Source organism: Lepus europaeus, chromosome 6 (assembly GCF_033115175.1).
Source record: "Lepus europaeus isolate LE1 chromosome 6, mLepTim1.pri, whole genome shotgun sequence".
NCBI classification, from domain to species: Eukaryota; Metazoa; Chordata; class Mammalia; order Lagomorpha; family Leporidae; genus Lepus; species Lepus europaeus.
The window spans coordinates 44,133,601-44,159,570 of record NC_084832.1 but is presented as its reverse complement, the minus strand read 5'-3'; positions in this window follow the sequence as shown (position 1 = coordinate 44,159,570).

Here is a 25,970-nt window from a genome sequence, read left to right as displayed (position 1 = left end):
AGGGTCTTTTTGAAACATTTTCTATTTAAAGTTTCTCAGATGACCATGTAAAATATCAGGAGATCCCATACTCTTAAAAATATTTGAGTTTTTAAATTGATTGCCATGATATTTCAAAATACAGTAAATACTAAATGCTTCATTCTTATTTGGTCATATAGTAAGAATTTTCTGAAAAAAAAATGTCCTTTTTTAAAATTTTCTAATCTCTTTTTTATTTATTGATTTTTTTTTTTAATAGATAGAGTTAGATAGATAGAGACAGAGAGAAAGGTCTTCCTTCCTTTGGTTCACCCCCCAAATGGCCACTACGGCCGGAACTGTGCCGATCTGAAGCCAGGAGCCAGGTGCTTCCTCCTGGTCTCCCATGCAGGTACAGGGCCCGAGCACTTGGGCCATCCTCCACTGCTCTCCCGGGCCACAGCAGAGAGCTGGACTGGAAGAGGAGCAACCGGGACTAGAACTTGGTGTCCATGTGGGATGCCGAACTCAAGCGGAGAATTAACCAAGTGAGCCATGGCGCTGGCCCCCTAATCTCTTCTTTTACAATGTAGTGTTTATCTGTTATCAGTCTGATATCCCTGATTATCTTTGTAATCAATTTCTTTATTGTAAATTAGAAATGGCCAATCCCTTCTCATGAAAGACTTCTTTCTGAAGTATTTTGAAAATCTTATTGATAAAAGTGAATGACAGGCTGAATGAAAAGCCACTGTAATCAAAAGCCGTACTTTGGAAATTTATATTTATTAAATAAAAGTTAAAAAAAAATACAAGTGAATGACAGGAATGCTTTAGGCAAAAAAAATTGATCGGTGTTCTTGTTTAAGGTAATAAGATGAAGCAATGAGATGATATATTAGAAATGTACGAATTTTCCAGTGGTGATGTCTGCAACTTCCTTGCTGAAACAGATGATAATCTTTCAATACTTCATGAATGTCATCACACACTTTTGTGCTAGCTATATATAATAGCTTTAGAAATGAGAAAATAAATACTTTCAATCACTTTAATTAGTCTAGAATTTTAACAACCAATTTATCATAAATTGGTTTTTACAAATTTTCCATTTTCATAGGATAAGTGTTCACACATGAACCTATTTCAAGCTACTAACTTCACATTATTTGCAGTCAAGGCATGCATAGTAGCACTAGTAAAATGGTATGTTTATAATATGTAGCTGGAATAAACTGAACCTGGAAATCAAACAAAATAGCAAAATATAGTAGATTAATATTTTTTTAAATTATGTATTATTTTGTTTTTCATTTAAATAAGATTAAATTTAATCATGGTTTCATTTAAAAACTGATTTAGTTGGTATGATCTAGATTCTTCATAGCAATATTTTTTTACTAATGCTTAATATCACTGACTGATCTTTATTAACAAATATGATTGCATTAACAGGAGATTGAAAATATATCTGGCATCACAAATCCTGCTTTATTTTAATACTTGTTTCTGTTTTTGTTTGCTTTTCTTTTACAAAACTAGGTTTTTCAGAATTAATAATATTAACATATGGCTCTGCTTACTTTCACTGTTTCTGATTAATGAATAAAAGACATTTGGAAATTGTATTAATTTTTCTGTAATCATTTCTTCAAAATACTAATATTTTTACTTCATCTCTTTTGTATGTTTATTATTTTAGTTAAAAATCTGAATATTACAAAATGAAAACGTAATACCTTGGAATTATATATATATATATATATATATATATACTATTTTATATCAGTACCCCAACAGGTTTCATAATATTCAGTGAATACTCTTGAATGAATCAACTAATAGTATTTAGTCCTGAATATTTTTCATGATTTCTAACATGAAAAGGAAATTTTTAATTTAGATTGTCAATGATAATTTTATTTAAAATGATACCAAAAAGCCATGAGGCATCTGGCAAATAAAAGAACAGCAATATTTTACTTAATGTATACCCTTTTCAATTAAATGATTTCAAATTCACTACTCTTTATACTTAAAAAACAATGTAAATGTTTACCTCATCACCTTTTTTTGTTATGTTGTTTCATTCCTTGGAAATGTTTATATATAAAAACAATTTTTTTATAAGAATCACAGTAATAGCAGAGTTGCTACATTATATTTTATAATTATGTGTCATCTCAATGCTGCAGGGAGTCCTTGAACACATGCTGCCCATATGCCCAGTGAATTTACCCAGTGCACATTTCACTAAATGACTAAGTGACAGAATAAATTCTCTCAAGACATATCCCATCACAATGCTGATCAGCTATGGCTCATTTATTGTTATATAATTGCAGAGGATGTTTATCCTCTTTTGCCCTTTTATGCTGCACAAGCTGCTGTAATGTTCTGGGTCACAGAAAGGATGAAACTGTGACTCTGCCTCTTCTGAGCGTTCTACAATTTGGTGTTCTGCACAAATCCAAAGAGCTAGAGTAAAGTGCTTCCTAATTTGTAAAAGTTAATTCTGAAATATAAATCTAATACAGTAACTTCATAGAGAGTGCTTTAAACTTGTCAAAATGTCTTACAAATGATTTGCTCCCTTCTCTTTTTCACATAATTATGCATACAATTTCAATAAATTAAGGAGATAAAAGTAATTTAGAATTTTCCCATTTATTATTCATACTTAAAGACATGCAAATTGAGGATTTAGAGAACCTGAATAGATTGCATAACACTGAATAGATTATAAAAACATTACAACCAAGTACAAAGTTCTCAAATAAAAAAACCTAGAGATACTTTTTTCGAAAAAGTCTTGATTAAATAAATTTTCAAATAAAATATGTATTCTGCCTGCTTAAAATTTTAGAGATGAAGCCTTTCAAGTGTTGATTGTTGAAGTTTCCAGTGGTACTTTTCCCATCATTACTAGTACTTTTTTTTAATTTACAGCAACGGTTATAAGTTATATTTATGTGATAAATATTTTGGGGAAAGCAAGATTTTAGCCCCTATTCATTTTAGATATCAGGAGAGTTTTTATTATTTTTATCAATAATACCAATGTCTACATGTAGAGTCAACTCAGAATAGTACAAATGTGGTGTTTTTCTTTTTCTCCAATCTGAATTTTTTTAATTTTTAAAAATTTTAAACAATTTATTATTTTTTTTGACAGGCAGAGTGGATAGTGAGAGAGAGAGAGACAGAGAGAGACAAAGGTCTTCCTTTTTGCCGTTGGTTCACCCTCCAATGACCGCTGCGGCCAGCGCATCTCGCTGTTCCGAAGCCAGGAGCCAGGTGCTTCTCCTGGTCTCCCATGTGGGTGCAGCACCCAAAGACTTGAGCCATCCTCCACTGCCTTCCCGGGCCATAGCAGAGAGCTGGCCTGGAAGAGGGGCAACCGGGATAGAATCCGGCGCCCCAACGGGGACTAGAACCCGGTGTGCCGGCGCCGCAAGGCAGAGATTAGTCTGTTGAGTCACGGCGCTGGCCACATATATTATTATATTAAATAACCAGTCACAGATAATATATAATTACTAAGACAAAATTCTTATCAATTGGCATTTTAATGTGAGATCAATACAAAAAAATAGATTTGTTGTGGCTTATAAATACAATTCTAAGAATATGATACTTCCATTCCTCCCTCTGTCCTTTCTTACTCTCCTCTCTCTGTCTCTCTCTCCCACCCTTTGTTTTTTCCTCTCTTGTTTTTTCATTCTTTTTGAATTTTGAGATATTTTAATTTACATTATAGTCAAAGGCTGAATGTCCCTCTAAGTAGAGTTCAACAAATAAAAAGTAAAAAGACAACAGTTCATCAAGAATATATGCAAGGGGTATGAAGAATAATCAAATGGAAAGATATACACTTCACCCATATACAATAAATTTTAAAATCATCATAGAACATTAAAAGTACAGTAGTATAACGTTTTTAACCACTGCTTTGACAAACATATGAAACAAAGTTCAACAAAACTATATTTGCAGCAATACAGATACACGGGCTTTTGTTTGTCCATTGCTTGGTTTTGCTTTTTGAATTATGGCTCCCGTGAGAACACATGGTATTTGTCTTCCCTGTCTGGTTTATTTTACTCATCATGCTTGTAACTACTTGTAACTATTTTGATGCAAATCATTGAAGTTCATTCTTTTCATAGTTGAGTAATACTACATTGTATATAGTTACCATATGATTTTATACATTTGTCTGATGATGGATACCTTGGGTGATTCTGTATTTTGGCTGTTTTGAACAGCCATTGCTATAAACATGTGGTTCAGGTATTTATTTGATACAACATGTTCATGTCTTTTGGGTATCTAACAGGGTGGGGAACAGCTGGATTATATGGCAAGTCTGTTTCTAGTTTTTTAAAGACATTGCCATCATGTTTTCCACAGTGGTTGCAGCGATTTACATTACCACCCATAGTGTTTAGGACATTCCCTTTCTCCACATCCTCACCAGCATTTGTTATTTTAGCTCTTTTGGATAATAGCCATTTGGCAAGGATGAGGTAATATCTTATTGACTACGAATTTCATTTCCCTGTTGGCTAGTGATATTGAGCAGTTTTTCAATATTTGTTGGCCATTTGTATGTTTTCTTTTAAGAACTGTCTGTTGAATTCCTTGTCCCATTTTTTTACAGGATTGATTTTGTTGTTGTTGTTGAGTTTTTTGAGTTCCTGGTATATTCTACGTATTAATCCTTTGACAGATACATAGCTTGGAAACATTTTATTCCCATTCTGCTTGATATCTCTTCACTTTATTCATTGTTTCTTTTGCTATAAAGAAGATTCTGAATTTGATATTATCCTATTTGCCTAGTTTTGCATTTGTTGCTTGTTCTTTGCAGGTATTATATGAGAAGTTATTACCTACACCAACATCTTGAAGTGTTTCTCCTACATTTTCTTCCTGCAACTTCACAGTCTCAGGTTGTGGGGCATGAGCCTGGCCAGGCCAGGCCAGGCCAGGCCTGGGTGTCCCCGCCCGAGCTGCGCGGAACGAAGCCACGTGGAGCCAAGTAAGATGGCGCCCAGAGGAAGTAAGATGGGCGGAATCCAAAGTTGTTTACCACTAAAACTAATTGGCTGCGCAACATCAGGGGAGGTAACAAAACTAGTAACAAGTGTATAGACATAGGGCTAGTCCTATAGAAATCCCCCCATAAGGCGATTTTTTAAGTGATTGGTTGGTCCTTAGCCCTGCCCCAATGACTCTGCAGTTTTGTGCTATAAAAGGTACTATTATGCAAAAGGTAAATGAGTCCTTGCTACTAGACTTGGCTCCCCACTGCATCTGATTGTCTCCGGGACCAGGAGGCTGGGGAATGGGCAAGCAGCGCACTTACCTTTCCTCGGACCCAGTCCATCCTTGTACGGGTGGACTAAGACCCAGCATCAGGTCTTCAAACAAAGTCTTTGATTCATTTTTATTTGATTTTTTATATATGGTAATTTAGTATCATTCTTCAATATACATATAACCAGGTCTTAAATCACTATTTATCAGAAAGAATATCTTTTCTATAATGTATGGTCTGACCACATATATCAATAATAGTTGACTATATTCAGATGAATTAATTTCTGGGTTCTCTGTTTTATTGGTTTATGGGTCAGTTGTTAGACAGTGCATACTGTATTAATTATGTTAGCTTTGTAATATGCTTTAAAATCATGTATTGTGATGATTCCAGCTTGATGATTTATGCTCAGGATCAATTTAACTGTTTGATCATTTTGTGATTTCATGTGAATTTTAGGATTTTTTTTTCTTTTTTTCTTTTTTTTTTTTTTTTTTTTTTGACAGGCAGAGTGGACAGTGAGAGAGAGACAGAGAGAAAGGTCTTCCTTTTGCCGTTGGTTCACTCTCCAATGGCCGCCGCGGTAGGCATGCTGCGGCCAGCGCACCGGGCTGATCTGAAGCCAGAAGCCAGGTACTTCTCCTCATCTCCCATGAGGGTGCAGGGCCCAAGGACTTGGGCCATCCTCCACTGCACTCCCTGGCCACAGCAGAGAGCTGGCCTGGAAGAGGGGCAACCAGGACAGAATCCGTGCCCTGACCGGGACTAGAACCGGGTGTGCAGGCGCCGCAAGGCGGAGGATTAGCCTAGTGAGCCGCGGCACCGGCCTGGATTTTTTTTTCTAATTCTATAAAGTGGGTCACGTGTATTTTGATACACATGGTATTGAATCTGCAGATTGCTTTAGCAATGTAGACATTTCAGTGATGTTAATTCTTCTAATACATGAGGAAAGAATATATTTTTGTGTGCCTGTGCTAGCTTCATTGTAGAGATATTACACTTCTTTGATTAAATTCATTCCAAAATATTGCATGTTCTATAGCTATCATGAATGGGATTTCTTTCTTGATTTCTCTTTCCACAAGTTCATCATTAGCATATAAAAGGTTTTGTTTGTTTGTTTTTTGGCTTATGCCCAGGAGTCCAACAGTTGCTGGATGCAGAAGGTCTGTTCTCTTCTCCACATGTTGTCCTATCTCTCATTGATTCTGGTAGTCAGAACAGAGTTTATGTGCATGAAAGCCAAATGAATTCTAAGCTCTGCAAGACTGGGGAGAGGAAAGAGGTAGTGTGTCTTCCCTTCTAAGAGTCAAGCATTTGCTCAGATCCCAGTGTTCTTGCCAGGATGCATTTTTTTTTAATTTTTTTTTTTTTTTATTTTACAGGTAGAGTTATAGACAATGAGAGAGAGAGACAGAGAGAAAGGTCTTCCCTCCATTGGTTCACTCCCCAAATGGCCACTACGGCCGGAACTGTGCCGATCTGAAGCCAGGAGCCAGGTGCTTCTTCCTGGTCTCCCATTCGGGTGCAGGGGCTCAAGCACTTGGGCCATCCTCCACTGCCCTCTTGGGCTACAGCAGAGAGCTGGACTGGAAGAGGAGCAGCCGGGACTAGAACCAGTGCCTATATGGGATGTCGGCCGCAAGCCGAGGGTTAACGAAGTGAGCCATGGTCCCGGCCCCTGCCAAGATGCATTTAAAGTCAGGCTGGTTGTGGGGAACATGACAACTTCACCCCACCTTTGTTTGGGTAGATGTCAACTTCCAATTGGCAGCTGGCTATATCATTTGGTGGGCCACTGTATTATGTCTGTTCTTTTCCTTTCTGTCCCATGGGGGAGTCTCCTTTCTGCTCTGTCACTTCTTCGCTGGAAACATCTCTCAGTCATTCCTATGGAAACCTGGACTTTCCTTTTTCATATCCTTCTGTGATTGAAGTCAGTGGAGATTCTTGCTTTTTAACCATCTTGAATTCTCTCTGATCTTTGATGAATTTATACTGTAATTAATCTCTTTTGGTTCCTTAAAATTCTTAGCAAATTTTATAATTTCCAGTTTACTGTGTTTTTAAGTTTTACTCGTCTGTTTGAAAGGGAAGCATTGTGGGGTGGGGGGTGAGACAGAACAAGAGAGAAAGAGAGAAGGGGAGAGAGAGAAAGAAGAGAGAGAGATCTTCCATTTTCTGATTCACTCCCTAATGCTCCAAAGAGTCAAGACTGTGTCAGGTAGAAACCAGGAGCCAGGAACTCCACAAGTCCTCCCACTTGGCTGTTAGGAACCCAAGCACTTAACGCCTAGTCAGCTGCCTCCCAGAATGTGCATTAACAGGAAACTGGATTGGAAGGAACAGTGAGACTCAACCCCAGGCATTCCAACATGGGATACTGGTGTCCCAAGCAGCGGCTTACACATCCGCACAAGACCCTTGCCATTAGATTATTATTTAGAGTTAAAAGTCTAGCTTTTATCCACATTTATGTCCTTTCTCCTTATTTTCTATCCAATTGAAAGATATTATCTACAGAGCCTGGAGGGAAGGAAAATATATTACTTCCATTTTTAACTGCTTACTTATATCATGCCTCTTGAATATAGATAAGTGATGTAATTTAATTCAGAAATTTCTCCCATTTCCTTTATGAAGATACTATTTTCCTGAGATATTTGGGGGGAAAGAATTGAAAATACATTGGGCAGGAGCCGGCGCTGTGGCTCACTTGGCTAATCCTATGCCTGCGGCGCTGGCATCCCACATGGGCGCCGGTTCTAGTCCCGGCTGCTCCTCTTCCAGTCCAGCTTTCTGCTGTGGCCCAGGAGGGCAGTGGAGGATGGCCCAAGTGCTTGGGCTGCTGCACCCACATGGGAGACCAGGAGGGGACACTTGGCTCCTGGCTTCAGATCAGCGCAGCTGATGAACTGGGGTGAACCAACGGAGGGAAGACCTTTCTCTCTGTCTCTCTTTTACTATCTAACTCTATCCGTCAAGTAAAAAAAAAAAAAAAAAAAAAGAATACATTGGGCAAACATTGATAATAAAATTTCTATGTTCTCTTTGGTTATTGTTGATATTCTGGTGTACATTGTCATCTAACACTTCAGATGTTGTGTGTGTTAGCTCTCTTGTGGAATACATATATTTGTGATAAAAAGATTCTTTGGGTTTCAGGCAACACAGTTTGTTCATGTTGGACAAGTGTTATTAAATGGACCTCCTCTTCAACCCAGGGTTCTACCACAAGCTTTTTCCTAGAATCTTTTTCTGCTGGTGTTGTTTTTTACCATGATATGCCTTAGAATTACCAACAACACAAGTCCAGGTACTTTCAAAGTCTTTATCCTTCAGATAGTAAGATTCCAGGGACTATTAGTCAGGAGTCCTCTTCCCTTTCCAACCAACATTGTGATACTTTCCGGTTTTCTTCTTCCCATGCAGGGACAAGGGCCACATCATGAATACAGCAATTCCAACTTCTGAGGGGAACAAAATCTCAGTCTCTCTTTTAAAATATACCTTTTAAATATATCCCTTTTAAAATATGTATGTCAATTGTCATTTCTACATGTGAGAGTAACCTTTCTCATTTACCTTCTCATTTTTCTTTTCCTTTCACCTATTTTTTCTGTATTAAATCAGTTTCAACAAAGCTTTATGTATTGATATATATGCTTTTGTATATTTAATAAGTAGAGTGTTTATTTTATGTAGTAATATTGTGTCCAAAATGCAAATATTAAATGCATATTATTCAATTTATTAGTGTTTTCTTTTTTCTATTTATTTATTTATTTCTTCTATTGTTTTAAAAGCTAAGAGATAAATAGGTAAAATTTTCCATCTGCTGAGTCATTCCCCAAATTTCTGTAACAGCCGGGGTGGAGTCAAAATGATGTCAAAAGCTGGGAACTCTATCCAGGTGTCCCGTGTGGGTGGCAGGGACCCAAGTGCTTGAGCCATAAGCTGCAGCATCCCAGGGTACACACTAGTAGCCAGCTGGATTAAAGATAAAATAGCCAGGACTCAAACAATTATCTCTGTGTGGAATGCAGGTGACTCCAGTGGTTACTTAATGGGTATGCCACAGGCCCACCCCTTCTTTTTGTTTTAAACAGGAATTATATTTAAAAAATACCCTCTCTTTTTAAAGGTTTATTTTATTTATTTGAAAGACAGAGTTACAGAGAGAGGTAGAGACAGAGAAAGAGGTCTTCCATCTGATAGTTCACTCCCCAGTTGGCCGCAATGGCTGGAGCTGCGCCTATCCAAAGCCAGGAGCCAGGAGCTTCTTCTGGGTCTCCCACATGGGTGCAGGGTCTCAAGGACTTAGGCCATCTTCTACTGCTTTCCCAGGCCATAGCAGAGAGCTGGACTGGAAGAGGAACAGCCGGGACTAGAACCAGCGCCCATATGGGATACTGGTGCTTCAGGCTGGGGCTGTACCACTTTGCCAGCCCCAACAAATACCCTCTCAATATCACTCTATAAAACATTTGCCTATAGTCCCCCTTATTACTTCAGTATAAATTTAATTTCTTGGTTTATATATATTGAAGCATCATCATCAAACTAGCTGATATCCTTTATCATAATTTTAAGACAAGAAATTATGAATCTACATTTTAAAATTCCTTCTGGACCCCTTGAACTGATTTTAGTCATCACCACTGCATTATTATTTGCCCCATGATTTTCAGCACATTGAATTTTAATAACTAAGATCATTTCTGCTCCTTTCAACCCAAACAGAAGAATCATGTTTCTGAATCATTTATAATATTCCTTGCATGCTATTTTTATGATGTTCTTTTTATCAAGTATACATTATAAGCAGATACTCAATGAGCATTGTTATCCAAATACGCTTCTAAGTATCATGCATTCTTTTAGATGGGGGGGGGGGGTTAGAGTTTACTGTGACTAAAGTATTTCTTGATTTCCTTGTAGCCTTTTTTTTACTGTGTAAGTTTCATTTATGTAGATTATATCCATTTAAAATTCCTACCTTCGTGGTGAATAGATAATGCTGTCACAAAATCTTGGCATGAACAATATTATCCATTAATGTGTTTGTTAACATGCCTGAATCCCAGGCCAGTACTGTGGCTTAGTGGCTAAAGCTGCCGCCTGCGGTGCCAGCATCCCATATGGGCACTGGTTTGAGACCCGGCTGCTACTACCGATCCACGTCTCTGCTGTGGCCTGGGAAAGCAGTAGAGGATGGCCCAAGTCCTTGGGCCCCTGCACCCATGTGGGAGACCCAGAGGAAGCTTCTGACTCTTGGCTTTGGATCGGCGCAACTCCGGCCGTTGCAGCCATCTGGGGAGTGAATCAGCAGATCGAAGACCTCTCTCTCTCTCTCTCTCTCTCTCTCTCTCTTTCTCTCTCTCTCTCTTTCTCTCTCTCTCTCTCTCTCTCTCTCTCTGCCTCTCATCTCTCTGTGTAACTCTGACTTTCAAGCAAAATAAATAAAAACTTAAAAAAAAAATTTCTGAATCCCACATCACAATGGTTGGGTCTGACACCTGCCTCTGGCTCTGATTCCAATTTCTTGCTAATCCAGACCCTAGGAGGCAACAGGTGATGACTCAATAATGAAGTTCCTTCCAACCATATTGGGGAATGGATCGACGTCCCAGCTTCCATCCTGAGCCCCAACCTAGCCTTGGCTTTTTATGGGCATTCAGAGAGTGAATCAGCAGGTGGAAACACTCTCTCTCTCTCTCTCAAATGTTAAAATGAGATTCATTCATACTTTTTTTTAAAGATTTTATTTATTTATTCGAAAGTCAGAGAGTTACACAGAGAGAAGAAAGGCAGAGAGAGACAGATGTCTTCCATCAGATGTTTCACTCCCCAGTTGGCCACAATGACTGGAGCTGCGCTGATCAAAAACCAGGAGCCAGGAGCTTCCTGCAGGTCTCCCATATAGGTGCAGGGGCCCAAGGACTTGGGCCCTCTTCTACTGCTTTCCCAGGCCATAGCAGAGAGCTGGGTTGGAAGAAGAGTAGCTGGGACTAGAACCGGCACCCATATGGGATGCTGGCACTTTAGGCCAGGGCATTAAACCACTGCACCACAGCGCCAGCCCCGAGATTCATTCATTTTTAACATATAAGAAAGATTATCATCAATCCTTTATCTGTGACCAGTTTCAACTGTATATCTAATATGACTGTAGTTGAGTTGAAATAAGTTGAATTGGCATTTAAAAAATTTCCATATAAAGAATATTCTGTCCATGTAGTTATTAAAGAAAGCTTAATTATTTTAACAAGGATGTGTATTAGATCTACTTGTTAAGCCACAGGTTATAATGGCTCCATCACATTTTTTGAGTACCTGGATTCAATTCCAGGCTCTCAATATTTATTGCAGATTATAGCTAATGCAGACTGTGGCAGGCAGTGGTGCTGGCCCAAGGGATTGGGTCCTGCCACTTGTCCGAGAGATCTGGATTGAGGTCCTAGTTCTCCTCAACAGTCCCAAGGACAGTCCTAGTCATTTTTGAAATTAGGGGAATATGGCTGGCACTGTGGCTCATTTGGCTAATCCTCCACCTGTGGCACCGGCACCCCGGGTTCTAGTCCCGGTTGGGGCGCCGGTACTAGTCCCGGTTGCTCCTCTTCCAGTCCAACTCTCTGCTGTGGTCCGGGAGGGCAGTGGAGCATGGCCCAAGTCCTTGGGCCCTGCACCTGCATGGGAGACCTGGAGGAAGTACCCAGCTCCTGGCTTCAGATCCGTGCAAGCGTGCCAGCTATAGTGGCCATTAGTGGAGTGAAACAACAGAAGGAAGACCTTTCTCTCTGTCTCTCTCTCACTGTCTATAATTCTCTCTGTGTCTCTCTCTCTCTCTAACTGAATAATTCTGCCTGGCAAAAAATAATAAAAAAAAATTTAAATAAATTAGGGGAGTAAACCAGTGATGGGAACATATGTGTGATTTTTTGTTTCTCTTTCTTTACCTTTCATAAACATACTTTTTAAAAACATACTTTAAAAACATACTTTTTGGCAGGTGCCATGGCTTAACAGGCTAATCCTCCGCGTTGTGGCGCCGGCACACGGGTTTCTAGTCCTGGTCGGGGCGCCGGATTCTGTCCCGGTTGCCCCTCTTCCAGGCCAGCTCTCTGCTATGGCCCCGGAAGGCAGTGGAGAATGGCCCAGGTCCTTGGGCCCTGCACCCGCATGGGAGACCAGGAGAAGTACCTGGCTTCTGGCTTTGGATCAGCACGATGCGCCGGCCGCAGCGGCCATTGGATGGTGAACCAATGGCAAAAAGGAAGACCTTTCTCTCTGTCTCTCTCTCTCTCACTGTCCACTCTGCCTGTCAAAAAAAAAAAAAATACTTTTTAAAACGTCTTATCAGACTTGTAAAGAATTTGTCAATAACCCATTGCAGAAATACAATACTCATTTAAAGAGCATAACAAACTCCATTGTTGATTATTGAAAACATATTGAACTTATATAATATCATAATTACTATTTCATTTTTTAAAAATGTTTATTCATTTATTCTCATCTAGTTGAAGGTAAAAATGACAAGGACAAAGAGAGAGACAGAGAGAGTGGCAGAGGAAGAGAGATCTTTCATTCAATTTTCATTCTCCAAATGGGTGGAATAGTCAGGTCCACGCCAAATGAAAGCCAGGAGCCACAAACTCCATCCTGGTCCCCAACATAGGTTGCAGAGGACCAACCACTTGAGCTTCTTTTTATGCACAAGCAGGATCAGAAATGTAGTAGCTGGGACTTGAGCTTGCACTCTGATATGGGATGCAAGTGTCTCAAGCAATAGGTTAACTTATGGTGCCGCATTGCCTACTCACACAGTTCTTTGAAGCTCATAATTTTCCTACAAATTTATTTGAAATGGATAAACATACTGCCTTACTTCTTTATAGGAATTACTATGATCATGAAAACATTGAAGATACTATAAATATTAGCAAATATGGCTTTTCATTTCATTAAAAATTTGAGACAATACCAATATACTACAGAAACACAAAGTTTATCATATATTTTATTAAGATTTCAGCAACTATCATACTTAGATATACAATAGTAGTTCTTCACAAGTAGCATCCATGTTACTACGTGATAAGAAGTATGGAATTTAGTACAATATTACTATTTTCTATTTTTTTAAACTGTTAAGTTATTGAGTTTAGCTAACACTTTTTGGTAGCAAACTACCTTGACAAAGATAATCAGCACAGGGGTCAACTGAAGTCTCCAATCTTTGAAGACGATAAGAGCATATTTGTATACAAACTTAAATTGCAATTCACAATTTGGGAAATGAAGTAATCATGACTGTGTTCACATGAAATAATTTATTCTTCAAATTATTGTCATGTTAATAGAAAGTAATTTAATGGACTCGCAAATAGAAATGCTTGTTAGATTACTTTTCTTCTGTAAGGTAGTGTTTCATATCAGTTTCTAATGACATGAACTTAATGGTATGGTGTTGAGTTATCTTCTTTGTTGCAGAATCATCCAGTATTTTGTGAAAATACCTCTGATGAACTATTCCTGTGATATATCAGTAACTATATGTTTATTGATTTATCTATATAAGTATATGAGTTTCCTGTACATCTATCTATCTCTCTATCTACCTACCTCCCTGTCTACCAATCATCTGTATATCCATCTATGTAATCTTTTAAATTTCCAGAATGCTATTTTAAACATCCTCAGATGCTTATATTTTCTTGTGAAATAGTGAACATCTGCTTTTGTCAGTTTTTAGCTTAATATGCTTTGTTTCATGCAAACTTTGTGTCTTTGGTTATTTTTCTATTTTTACTAAATAAATGATATTTACCTTTTCATTTTTAATTCATTTATGTAAATTTATTGCCCTTAACCACAAAATATGGCTCAGAAACCATTCTGTTTGTATAAGTTTATCTGAGTAGAACTAGAAAGGTTTATGTACGCTGTCAATTTTTCCAAACCAATCATGTCATCATCAATTACTTTTTTAATACTGAGGCACTGCAAAAAAGCTTTATTTTCTTAAAATACATAAGTATAATGAAGCTTGCTTTGTCATAAATAAGAAGGAAGCATACTACAATTTTATACCCCTAATTTGCAAATAAAAATAAATTTTGAGATAGTCTTCAATACTGTAAATAAATATATTTTCTGAGATTATTCAGTCACTTTGAATTCAAGATCACAAATCCAAATATACTCAATAATAAACCTAAAATACCACAGATTTTATTAGAGTATCTAACGTGAGTGTCATCCTTGTGACATGCTTTGTGACCCTGACAACATCAGAAGTTATCAGTATCCACTTCCATGAATCAAATCAACCGTATTCTTAATTATTTTAGCAAATTCAAATCGTCTGAAATTACCTCACCTCATCTTTGAATTTTCCGCTTATCTTTAGTACTCATACTTTCTAAGTTGGCACCCATAGAAGGTCACATTTTTGAGAATGTACACTGAGATTAATCTTTTAATCACACACAAAAAATATAATACAGGCCGGTGCTGCAGCTCACTGGGCTAATCCTCTGCCTGCAGCGCTGGTATCCCAGGTTCTAGTCCCATTTGGGGCACTGGTTCTGTCCTGGTTGCTCCTCTTCCAGTCCAGCTCTCTGCTGTGGCCTGGGAAGGCAGTGGAGGATGGCCCAAGTGCTTGGGCACCTGCACCTGCATGGGAGACCAGGAGGAAGCACCTAGCTCCTGGCTTTGGATCGGCGCAGCGTGGGCCAGAGAGGCCATTTGGAGAGTGAACCAATGGAAGGAAGACCTTTCTCTCTCTCTCTAACAAAAAATAAAATAAAATAAAATAAAATAAAATAAAATAAAATAAAATAAAACACATAGTTGTAGTGTCTTTGATTTTCTTGTTACCTATAAATAAATTACTTGGCAACTCAGATTTAAGTTTTAGTACTATTTCTAAACTGTAAAACTAATGACAATTTCTCTGCTTTTCTCCTTTGTTGTAGATCAAAATACTTCAATGTCCCAATAATGACCTTCTCCCTTTTCGCATGGTATTAACATCTCTGCAGTTTGCTTACTCCTACTTGTCTTTTATGAGTTTACATCCATGTTAAGACTCCCATAAGATATATAATATGAGCTTAGTCAAAATTTCTATATTTTCTGAAGCATCATACATTTTGTGCTATCTTGAAACTGAACACAGCTTTACTGTAACAGACTGTAAATATCTCTCACAAGACACTCAACTTTTTATAGACTCTCTGAATCTCTATTTTGTATCACACTAATAAAACATAAAATTTCTTGGACAATCTTGTTTTTTATTAAATCAATGATCTTAATATTTATTAGATTTTAAAGAAAGAAATGTGAAAGTGAGCAATTTTGTGTGGAAGAAAAAATGAGACTTAGTTAAGAGGAAAATAGAACCAATAGGTATTCACGTTCTCCATTTTCTGTATTAACAGGAACATATCATGTTTTCCCCCATCATTCAAATAATTAAATCCAAGAGCTCAAATTTTTCCTTAGCTTGTGAAATTCAATATGCTAAAGTATTCAAAAGGTCTAACTTAACCCCAAATTAAATTTGAATCCAGGTGGATCTCTGTTTCATATTCTAGTCTATCTTTAATGAGATTTTACAATTCATGAGAAGAATTCATGGACTCAGAAGGTGTTCTGTTCATGTAGTTTATTACAGTGAATAGATAGAAAGCAAAGTTAGCAAAGGGAAAAGTTACACGGGATATTATCTGGGAAAAACTATGTATAAAATTTAATAGTCCTCCCAGTGTTGTCATGAAGGACACTTAATTCTCCATAAATGAATATTGGCAATGCATGCAATGTGTTGGCTACCAGGTATGCTAAACACAGTCTTTGCACCCAAGGCTTTCATTTGAGCTTGGTCACAGAGGTACCCTTTTCCTAGTACATATTTTCAGACTCCCTAAAGAAAAGCATGCTCAGCAAAAACACACCATTAGTATAAATACTTTAGGCACAGCAAGGTACAGTTATAACTTAATGAGCATTTTATATCAGTGTAGGGAACTGTTTACCAGCCAAAGTCCCAAATATCAGCCAAGGGCCAAACATGCAAAAAGTTTTTCTAACAAAAGGTAGTCCCAGTCCTGCTATATTAACTTTTCTCACAAACATATACATGATATTAGCACAGATCACAGCTTTAAAAAGAAAATTAAATATTTGCAGAATGAATAAATAAATGAGATATAAGAATTTTCTATTAAACATGTATGCCATGTATGCATTTGCTTTACTATGTTTTTTTTTTTTTTTGACAAGCAGAGTGGACAGTGAGAGAGAGAGAGACAGAGAGAAAGGTCTTCCTTTTCCGTTGGTTCACCCCCCAGTGGCCTCCGCGGCCGGCGTGCTGCAGCTGGCACACCACGCTGATCCAAAGCCAGGAGCCAGGTGCCTTCTCCTGGTCTCCCATGGGGGTGCAGGGCCCAAGGACCTGGGCCATACTCCACTGCCTTCCCGGGCCACAGAAGAGGAGCAACCGGGACAGAATCTGGTGCCCCGACCGGGACTAGAACCCGGGGTGCCGGCGCCGCAGGCGGAGGATTAGCCTATTGAGCTGCAGCGCCAGCAACTACTACTAATATTTTTGCATTGGGTTTATTATTCCTCTGAAATGTGGAAAAAGTGGATGGCTAATAACAGATATGTATTGGAAACATGGTGTTAGTATGTCAATCAAAGCAAATTTTAAAAATAATTTTTTAAACTGTTGTGAATTAAATAACTTTTTGACATGTTGAAGTATAAATAATTTTTTGGTTTTTCAAATTCCTAGACAAGGCCATTTTCCATGCACATTTGCATTTCCAAAAAAAGACATAAGAATGTTCTGAATATTTCATTTATGTCACATTCTTAATTTCTAAATAATGAGTGGATTAGAAACGTTTGCCTCCAGAACCCATACAAAATGCTTCATAGGGTTTCAACTGGAGGGTGATGCTTCCACTGGTACCATATGCTCGTGTTGTTTTCTTTGTGCCAAGTCAACCAATAGGAAAACAAGATGTTGCTGTAAATTTTTGTGTGACTTGTTCTATTATCAAGGTAGTTGGTTTGCTGTTAAATAGTGGAGATAAGTAAGAAAATGCCTAAAACACAGAACATCTCCAGAGCAGTTCATTGTACTTTCATTCCTGGTGATTAATAATTCAAAGGGAAGTTGCAAATACTTGATACAATCAAGTCTGCTGATAGGCTGAATGCTTCAGTGACAAAAAAAAAAAACTGTATTGCCCCAAAATAATTATATATATATGTATATTTATATTTATATTTATATATTTACCGATTATGATCATGTGATTATTCAAACATACCAGGTCTATGAAACATCAAATATATGCCTTATTTTGCATTTCATATGGCTTTATTATTAAATGCATTAATGATTTTTATTGTATATCTGCCATTACCCTAACACATGCCCTTAAGGATTGCTATTTGTAGTTGATCTTGAATTTCAATATCCAAGTTGATGCATATCAAAGGGGCATGCGGCTTAACTGGAGGGTAAGACATGCCCAGGCACATAAAGACCATGTGGGAGAATTTGGAGATGTCTTTCAAACACTGTAAAAAAGTCACTTTATCTTGTGTAGACCTGATCTTGATGTGGTCTTCACATTTCAAAGTGTCATATAAGGAAATCCAAGAGTTAATTGTGATAGGTTGATAATGTGTCATTCCAGATAAATAGGAAATATATTAATCCAGCATTCCTTTCCTTGTGCATTTCTAAATTCATGTCATTGCAAGGATTTGGACAGTGCAATAAACTAGCAGCCATATTTTCTACATTTCCAGTTCTGGGCAGGATATGAATTGCTATTTAGCTGACAGTTTCCCCTGCCTGTTAACTATGAGAGGAAAGTCAGATCTGCTGCTCTTCTAGTCCCTGCTGCATAATCTGCTTCGATTTCTTTGAATCCATAGCTGGGTGAATTCTCAGAGCCATGGTGAAAGCTCCAACATCGCAGCAGACCTCCCCATCAACCAAGTTGAAAATCTCAAAGTGGAAGAAGATGAGGTGATTCTCATCTATCCTCACGCAACCCACATTTTCCCTTTCTTTCTCTTTCTTAACTTTTATGTCCCAACTGCCTGATATTTCAATGGTTTTGATTCTATTAAAATTTTACTGATACAAACGATATGCAAAAATTATAAATGCATAAACCACACTATTTGGTGTCATAAAGATTTCAGTTCAATGGAAATTAAATCATTAATGATCTATTGAGTAAAATTACTTAAAACTTAAAATTAGGTTAATAATATCTACCTGACAGAATTGCCTTTTCAAATAAATGAGATAAAATTACAAAAATGCCTTTCTTAGTATTTAAAGCAGTCATAAAACACTCAGACAATTCAAAGACAATTTATTATTTTAAGAACAATGAAAAATTTGTTTTAAATTGAATTTAAAATACATAAAATTACTAATATTTTTCCTGGACAGCCTATTCTGTAATTCAAACATTTATGTTTCCAAAACCAGCTGAATAAGAAACTATACTTATTTTAAATGACAATTTCCAAGTGTCTTTTTGATATGAAAAGAACATGAACAATAAAAGTATCTTTCAAAATAAGTAAATATTAGGATTATACAGGAGGTGCTGGCGCCATGGCTCAGTAAGTTAATGTTCTGCCTGCAGCGCCAGCATCCCATATCAGCGCCAGCTTTAGTCCTGGCTGTTCCTCTTCCAATCCAGCTCTCTGCTATAGCCTAGGAAATCAGCGGAGGATGGCCCAAGTCCTTGAGCCCCTGAACCCTCATGGGAGACCAGGAAGAAGCACCTAGCTCCTGGCTTTGGATTAGCACAGCTCCGGCTGTTGCGGCCATCTGGGAGTGAACCAATGGAAGGAAGACTTTTCTCTCTGTCTCTTCCCCTCACCGTCTGTAACTCTACCTCTCAAATAAATAAATAAAATCTTTAAAAAAATATTATAAAGGAAGGAATTATTTACTGAAACTATGAGCTCTCTCTCTCTATATATATATTTTTTCTTTGAAAGGATGAGTAACATCAGGAAATCCTGTACATGTCTAAAGAAAATATAAAGTTCTATTAAGAGAACCAACAGTGAAAAAATTAATCATCCCATAAAATACTCGATAGGGGCACATTTTGCTCCTTGGCACACCCATAAACCATGTCAGAGTGCATAGGTCCAAATCCTAGCTCTGCTCCCAATTCCAGCCTTCTGCTAGTGCATACCCTAGGGGGAAGCAGGTGATAGTTGAAGTAAGTTTGATCCCTGCCCTTATGTGGAAAACCTTAATTGAGCTTCGCTATCCTAGTTTCCCTGGCTTCCAGCCCTGGCTGTTGTAGACATTTTGGGAGTGAATAGGTGGTTGAGAAATCTCTTTCTTCGTGTACTCCTACCTCTCAAATAAATAAAAATAATTTAATAAATTAAAAATAGTGTCTATTCTGAGAAATGATGAGAAAAAAATCACTAAACTGTGAAAGTTTTTAGATTTTCAGTTTATAGAGCATTTTTACTGCTTTTTCCCCAGAATTTAATAATATTGTGGAATAGAGGAAGTATTGGAAATTTAGACTGAAAAAAGTTTGATATTTTAGAGACCCTATCATTTATTAATGACAAATCCATGACTTATCTCTCCAAAGTCATTATATGACTGTACCTCATCTTTTTGGCTAAGATGAAATGCACCACTATAGAAACTGTACATTTATAAAATTATAATAGAAATTATGAAACATTCAAACTTTGAAAATAAAATGAGTAAGGAGAATGCCCTGTATCTCACATGGCATGATTTGCCTTTTAATTGGAATATATTCACAGTAATTCCTATGTAAAAAAAGAAGTAAATAAATGGGTGCTTGATGCCCTGTCATATATTTTCCACATTTAGATGTGAACTGATAATTTACAGATAAGTTTATTTTGTGTTAGTTATACAAATGATGTAGTACTACTAAGTTTCTGAAATCTCCCTAAAATTGCATCATTAAAAACCACAAAGCACAGCAAACTTTATTTAAGTGCTTGGAAAATTATTTTCTCTATTTTGCGTCTGCCAGTGTTTCTCCCAGAAATCAGTGTCATTTTTCTCAATGCATTTAAATGTACTGCCACTCTTCTTATTCTAATTTTTGTTACTGTCTCAAACAACGCTAAAAAGTAAGAAAGAGATGATAATCAATATTAGGCTAAGAAGATTATCATAAGAAATACAGTAATGAAATGCCAGAGTTCACAGATAGTAAGACAAAATGTTGCAATTTTACACTTGAAATGATGGCAGTGAAAGAGACAAAGCAGTGAGTGAAAGAAAAGGTGCACTAGAAGATAGGAGTGAGCCAGGGCACAATAATTTCGTGCAGATACATGATTTGAGACTGTTTTTTGTAGATGGTTTTCTAATAAACAGTTAAGAAGGCACTGTTTTCATGTCCTTTCTTTTATTTTGTAAGTGAACGTCTTTTTCTATTTCATTTTAAAGATCAGCACCTTAGTGGCTGCTATCAAATTTTACTACACATTTCTTTCTCAGTAAAAGCGAAGAAACACATCCAATTATCCTACAGTGTATCCTAAAATATGTCTGAGGCAGAACTTTTTCATCATAACTTTCTGAGATAATTAGACATAGAGACATCAACAGGACTCCCATTTTTACCATATTAACTTGGTTTGATAAAAGATCATTGCATTCTCATCTCTAGTATAATTTGACATTAGGAACTGCTGTATTTTATGGTCACACTTGATAATACAAGACATGGAAAATTTGACAAACAATAATAAAACTGAAACATAACTCAAAATGTGTAGCATATCTTTGAACATAACATCTCAAAGAATAATTTCACTCAGATCCATACTATATACTGTTCTGTCAGTAAAGTTTAATAGTGAGCATAGTATGTTTACTTCCATATTAGTAAAAATATATACAGCCTTAGATTATTGATCATACAAAGCTAAAGATGCATATCTATTTATCATTTACCCTCTTTGGAGCATAAGAACCCATTTGAGGAGGCAGCTTAAGAAAATTAAAATTAAATTGTGTGTGTGCACAATGTGTGAGTATGATGCACATGCCTGTCTCTATTGATAATCTTTACCATATAACGGAGCATAGAGGACCCTTACGTGCATTTTGAATCATTAAGCCTCATGGTCAGCCCCTCAGATACTGCATTACACATCAAACAGTTGAGAAGCTGACATACCTTTCTAAGACCACATAGCTGATAAATAAGTGCAGAAATAAAAATTTAAAATCTACTTGTTATGAAACAAAAGCCATCACAATACTATGATCCAGACTTTATCAAATTTATGAATGTCTCAGGAAGAAAAGAAATGAAATGGCAACACTTAAAATAGTTTGGAAATCAAAATATCATTGCAAATAATATTTCCCCATTTCTGCTTTTTCTTCTTTATCTACTTCCTTCTCTGTAGGAGAAGAAATGATTTTATAAAGTTTATAATATTTCAAAGTGAAGCAATTGTTTTATGGTAATAGAAAGTTGAGCCCCTTTTTAGTTGATCTCCTGGCTTAATAGGGAATCTTAATGTGATTTTTGGGTTGAGAGCCTTTAAATGTGGAGATATTAATGTCCCAAACAGGAAAATGGCACATTTTGCTAGATTTAGCAGGTTATATTAATAAGAAAAAGGAATGCAAAATGAAAACTGATTTTGGTACCAAACTAGGCTGTTAGTTGGGAAATAAAACTGGCAATAATTTTCTAGTTTCCAAGATAGTTCTGTGAATTTTTATAAGAGAAATGTCAACAGTTCGCTCTTGCTTATATCACAATGGACTTTGATATGCCTTCATATAGCAGCGTTTCCATAAAGGTCAGTTATATTCAATAAATTCACCTTTGTAGTATTCAGTGAGCAAAGATAAAGCAATAATGTGAAAATTTATTTATTTTTATTTTTTTGACAGGCAGAGTTAGACAGTGGGAGAGAGACAGAGAGAAAGGTCTTCCTCCGGTTGATGCACCCCCCAAATGGCTGCAATGGCCGGTTCCACACCCATCTGATGCCAGGAGGCAAGTACTTCCTCCTGGTCTCCCATGTGGGTGCAGGGGCCCAAGCACTTGGGCCATCCTCCACTGCATTCCTGGGCCACAGCAGAGAGCTGGACCGGAAGAGAAGCAACTGGGACTAGAACCCGGCGCCCATATGGGATGCAGGAGCCTCAGGTGGAGGATTAACCAAGTGAGCCACAGAGCAGCCCCAGGAATGCAAATTCATAAACTAAGCCATACTGGTTAGATCATACTCTTTGAGTAAAGGGGCATGACTGAGCATTGGATGTATCTTTTAGGAAATAAAATTTTTAGATACACTAAGCTAGTAGGTTCTAAGATATATTTTCAGTCATCTAAGATTATCAGCTCAAGTATTTTCAATGTCAAAAGGAATATTTTAAGTTTTTATTTTTGAAAACTTAATTGGAGCATTAAGCACTGGATTACAATGTAAAGTAAAATACCTCATCTCAAAAATTTGAAAATAAATAAAATGAAGGAAAGAAAGAAAATAAAGGAAGAAAGGAAGAGGGGAAGGGAGGGAGGAAGGAAAAAAGGAAAACATCATTATATTCTTAGCATTGTATCTGTGAACTAAATCAAATCTCTTCGTTTTGTATTAATATAACATAAACATGGTAAAGTTATTTTTAAAATTAACACAAATAAAAGGAGTTATTACTATAATATTTTCAAAATCAGGAAACACATGCACTCTGTTACTCTGTTATTTTTCCATTAATGATATCCAAATATGTAATTTTACTATTTTGTCACACAATGGTGTGTTCTGTCAACAATTCTGAATAAAGTTTAGTTTTTCAGAGTAATTATGCATTTTCTAATATGTCTGTATGATATGTATGTAGTAATTTTTGTGATGGTGGACTCTTCTTATTCTTGTTACAATGAATCAGATTGCATTGAAAACTTCCATTTTTCTGTCTTGGTTGATATATATCAGAGTATTTGTAGAATATATTATTAGAAGGTACGTTCTGGGGATGCATTTTTGTCTTTTTGAAATTGATTTAACCCATAATCCTTTTGAATATACCGCATCTTATAACAAGTTGCTTCCACTGAAACAAAGTCCGAGGGTTTCTTCTTATACTTGATATGTAATATAGAAAATACTTGCTAGCATAACTGGATTTATTAGAATTTTCATGTAAATGATACATACTTAAATATGGTATGCTTTAATTATATTTTTTCTATGAAATAATTGTTTCATGAAATTTCACACGAAATTTCACAGTGGAGGATGGCCCAAGTGCTTGGGCCCCTGCACCCACATGGGAGACCAGGAGGAAGCACTTGCCTCTTGGCATCAGATGGGCGTGGAGCCGGCCATTGTGATTCATTTTGGGGGATGCATCAATGGGAGGGATACCTTTCTCTCTGCCTCCCTCTCACTGTCTAACTCTGCCTGTCAAAAAAAAATAAAAATAAATAAAAAATAAAAATAAAAAAATGAATTTCCATTCCTAATGGAATCTCAGATGTTCCCCAGGTCTATGGATCACAATTTCAGTCACATAGCCCTAGTCAGTTTGTTGATCCTAAATTAAATATTTTTAAGTGTAAGTCCTAGAGTCTGTGTGAATATATCTCCTCCTGTCTGTCTACAAGTTCTCAGACCTAGTTTTGCTAGAGGAAAGTCTCCAACAAAAGCGAATAGTGTCATAGCTCTGTAGGCTTGAAAGCCAAAGAGAGGGAAAAAAGGAGATCCCTTATGGGCACTGGTTCATGTCCTGGCTGTTCTACTTCCCTTCCAGATCCCTGCTAATGCCCTGGGAAAGCAGTGAAAGATAACCCACATATTTGAGTTCTCACCACCCAAGTGGGAGAATGAACTTGACCCAGCTTTGGAAATTGCTACCCTCTGGGAAGTGAAACAGTCTCTCCTCTCTGTAACTCTGACTTTCAAGTAAATAAATACATACATACATACATACATACATACATAAATAGAGGTCAGCGCAATGGCCCAGCAGGTTAACGCCCTGGCCTGAAGCTCCGGCAACCATATGGGAGCCAGTTCTAGTCCCTGCTGCTCCTCTTCCTATCCAGCTCTCTGCTGTGGCCTGGGATAGTAATGAAAGATGGCCCAAGTCCTTGAGCCCCTGCACCTGCATGGGAGATCCGGAAGAAGCTCCTGGCTCCTGGCTTCTTCGGATCGGCACAGCTCCCGCCATTGTGGCCATCTGGGGAGTGAACCAGCAGATGAAAGATCTTTCTCTCTGTCTTTACCTCTCTCGGTAATTCTTTCAAAATTAAAATAAATCTTTAAAAAAAAAAATAAATAGATCAGCGCCATGGCTCAGTAGGCTAATCCTCCACCTGTGGTGCTGGCACCCCAGGATCTAGTCCCAGCTGGGGCACTGGTTCTGTCCCGGTTTGCTCCTCTTTCAGTCCAGCTCTCTGCTGTGGCCTGGGAAGGCAGTGGAAGATGGCCTAAGTGCTTGGGCCCTGCACCTGCATGGGAGACCAGGAGGAAGCACCTGGCTCCTGGCTTCGGATCAACGCAGCGCCTGCTGTGGCGATCATTTGGGGGGTGAATCAACGGGAGGAAGACCTTTCTCTCTCTCCCTCTCTCTCTCTCTCACTGTATATTCTGCCTGTCAAAAAAATAAAAATATAAATAAATGAATAAATAAATAAATTTTATTTATAAAAGTAACTAACTAAATATTTATTTATATCATTAAAATAAGTGAATTCCTTGTTCATGACTTCTTTCTATGATGTCCTAAGTGAGAAATATCATGCTTAACTCTTATTTCTTCTTATTTTCCCATCCTTCTGACTTTCTATGCAGACAAATTAATCAACATTTGCATTTTTCCAAATTGGAAACAAATTTCAAGTAATTTCCTCTGAAGAATACTATACAAACATTGTTATTTGGCCTTACTCTGAAACATGAATTACTCTGAAACTTATCATCCTCTTTTATATGCTTCCAAATTATTCTCCTTTTAAATCATCTATTCATTTCATATATCTCTATCACATCAAGTTTTCAGCTTTCTGATAGAAGGAAATTCTTTGATCCATTTAAAATTAGACTTCAAGTTACTTTGCTGTAAACCTGCTAGTCTTCACCAATTACCAAGTTATGGAGGTTAAAGACTTACTTGGTTCTTGTTTTAATATTTTAGTGAATATATTTCCCACTAAAAGTCAACCAACAGATTATCTTGAAATCAGAACATCATGAGCAGGTATTGTGGTACAGTGTTTAAGCTACTGGTTGGGACATCCACAGCCCGTACTGGAGTGCAGGATTCAGTCTCAGCTGTTCCACTTCTGATTCGGCTTGCCATTAATGCACCTGGAAGGCAGCAAGTGTTCTAAGTGCTTGGACCCCTGCCACCCTGGTGAGAGACCCTGATGGAATTCTGGTTTTCTGGCTTCAGCTTGGCCCAGCCCTGGCTATTGCAAACATATTTGTGAATCTGTAAATGGAAAATAACCTCTCTCTTTCTCCATCACTTTTCAATCTCTGCTTTTCAAGTAACCATTTTTTTTAAATTTAATAACAGGAGTTCAGCGGCTATTATGAACTGCTCTTTAATATTTTCACACATCTTTGTATG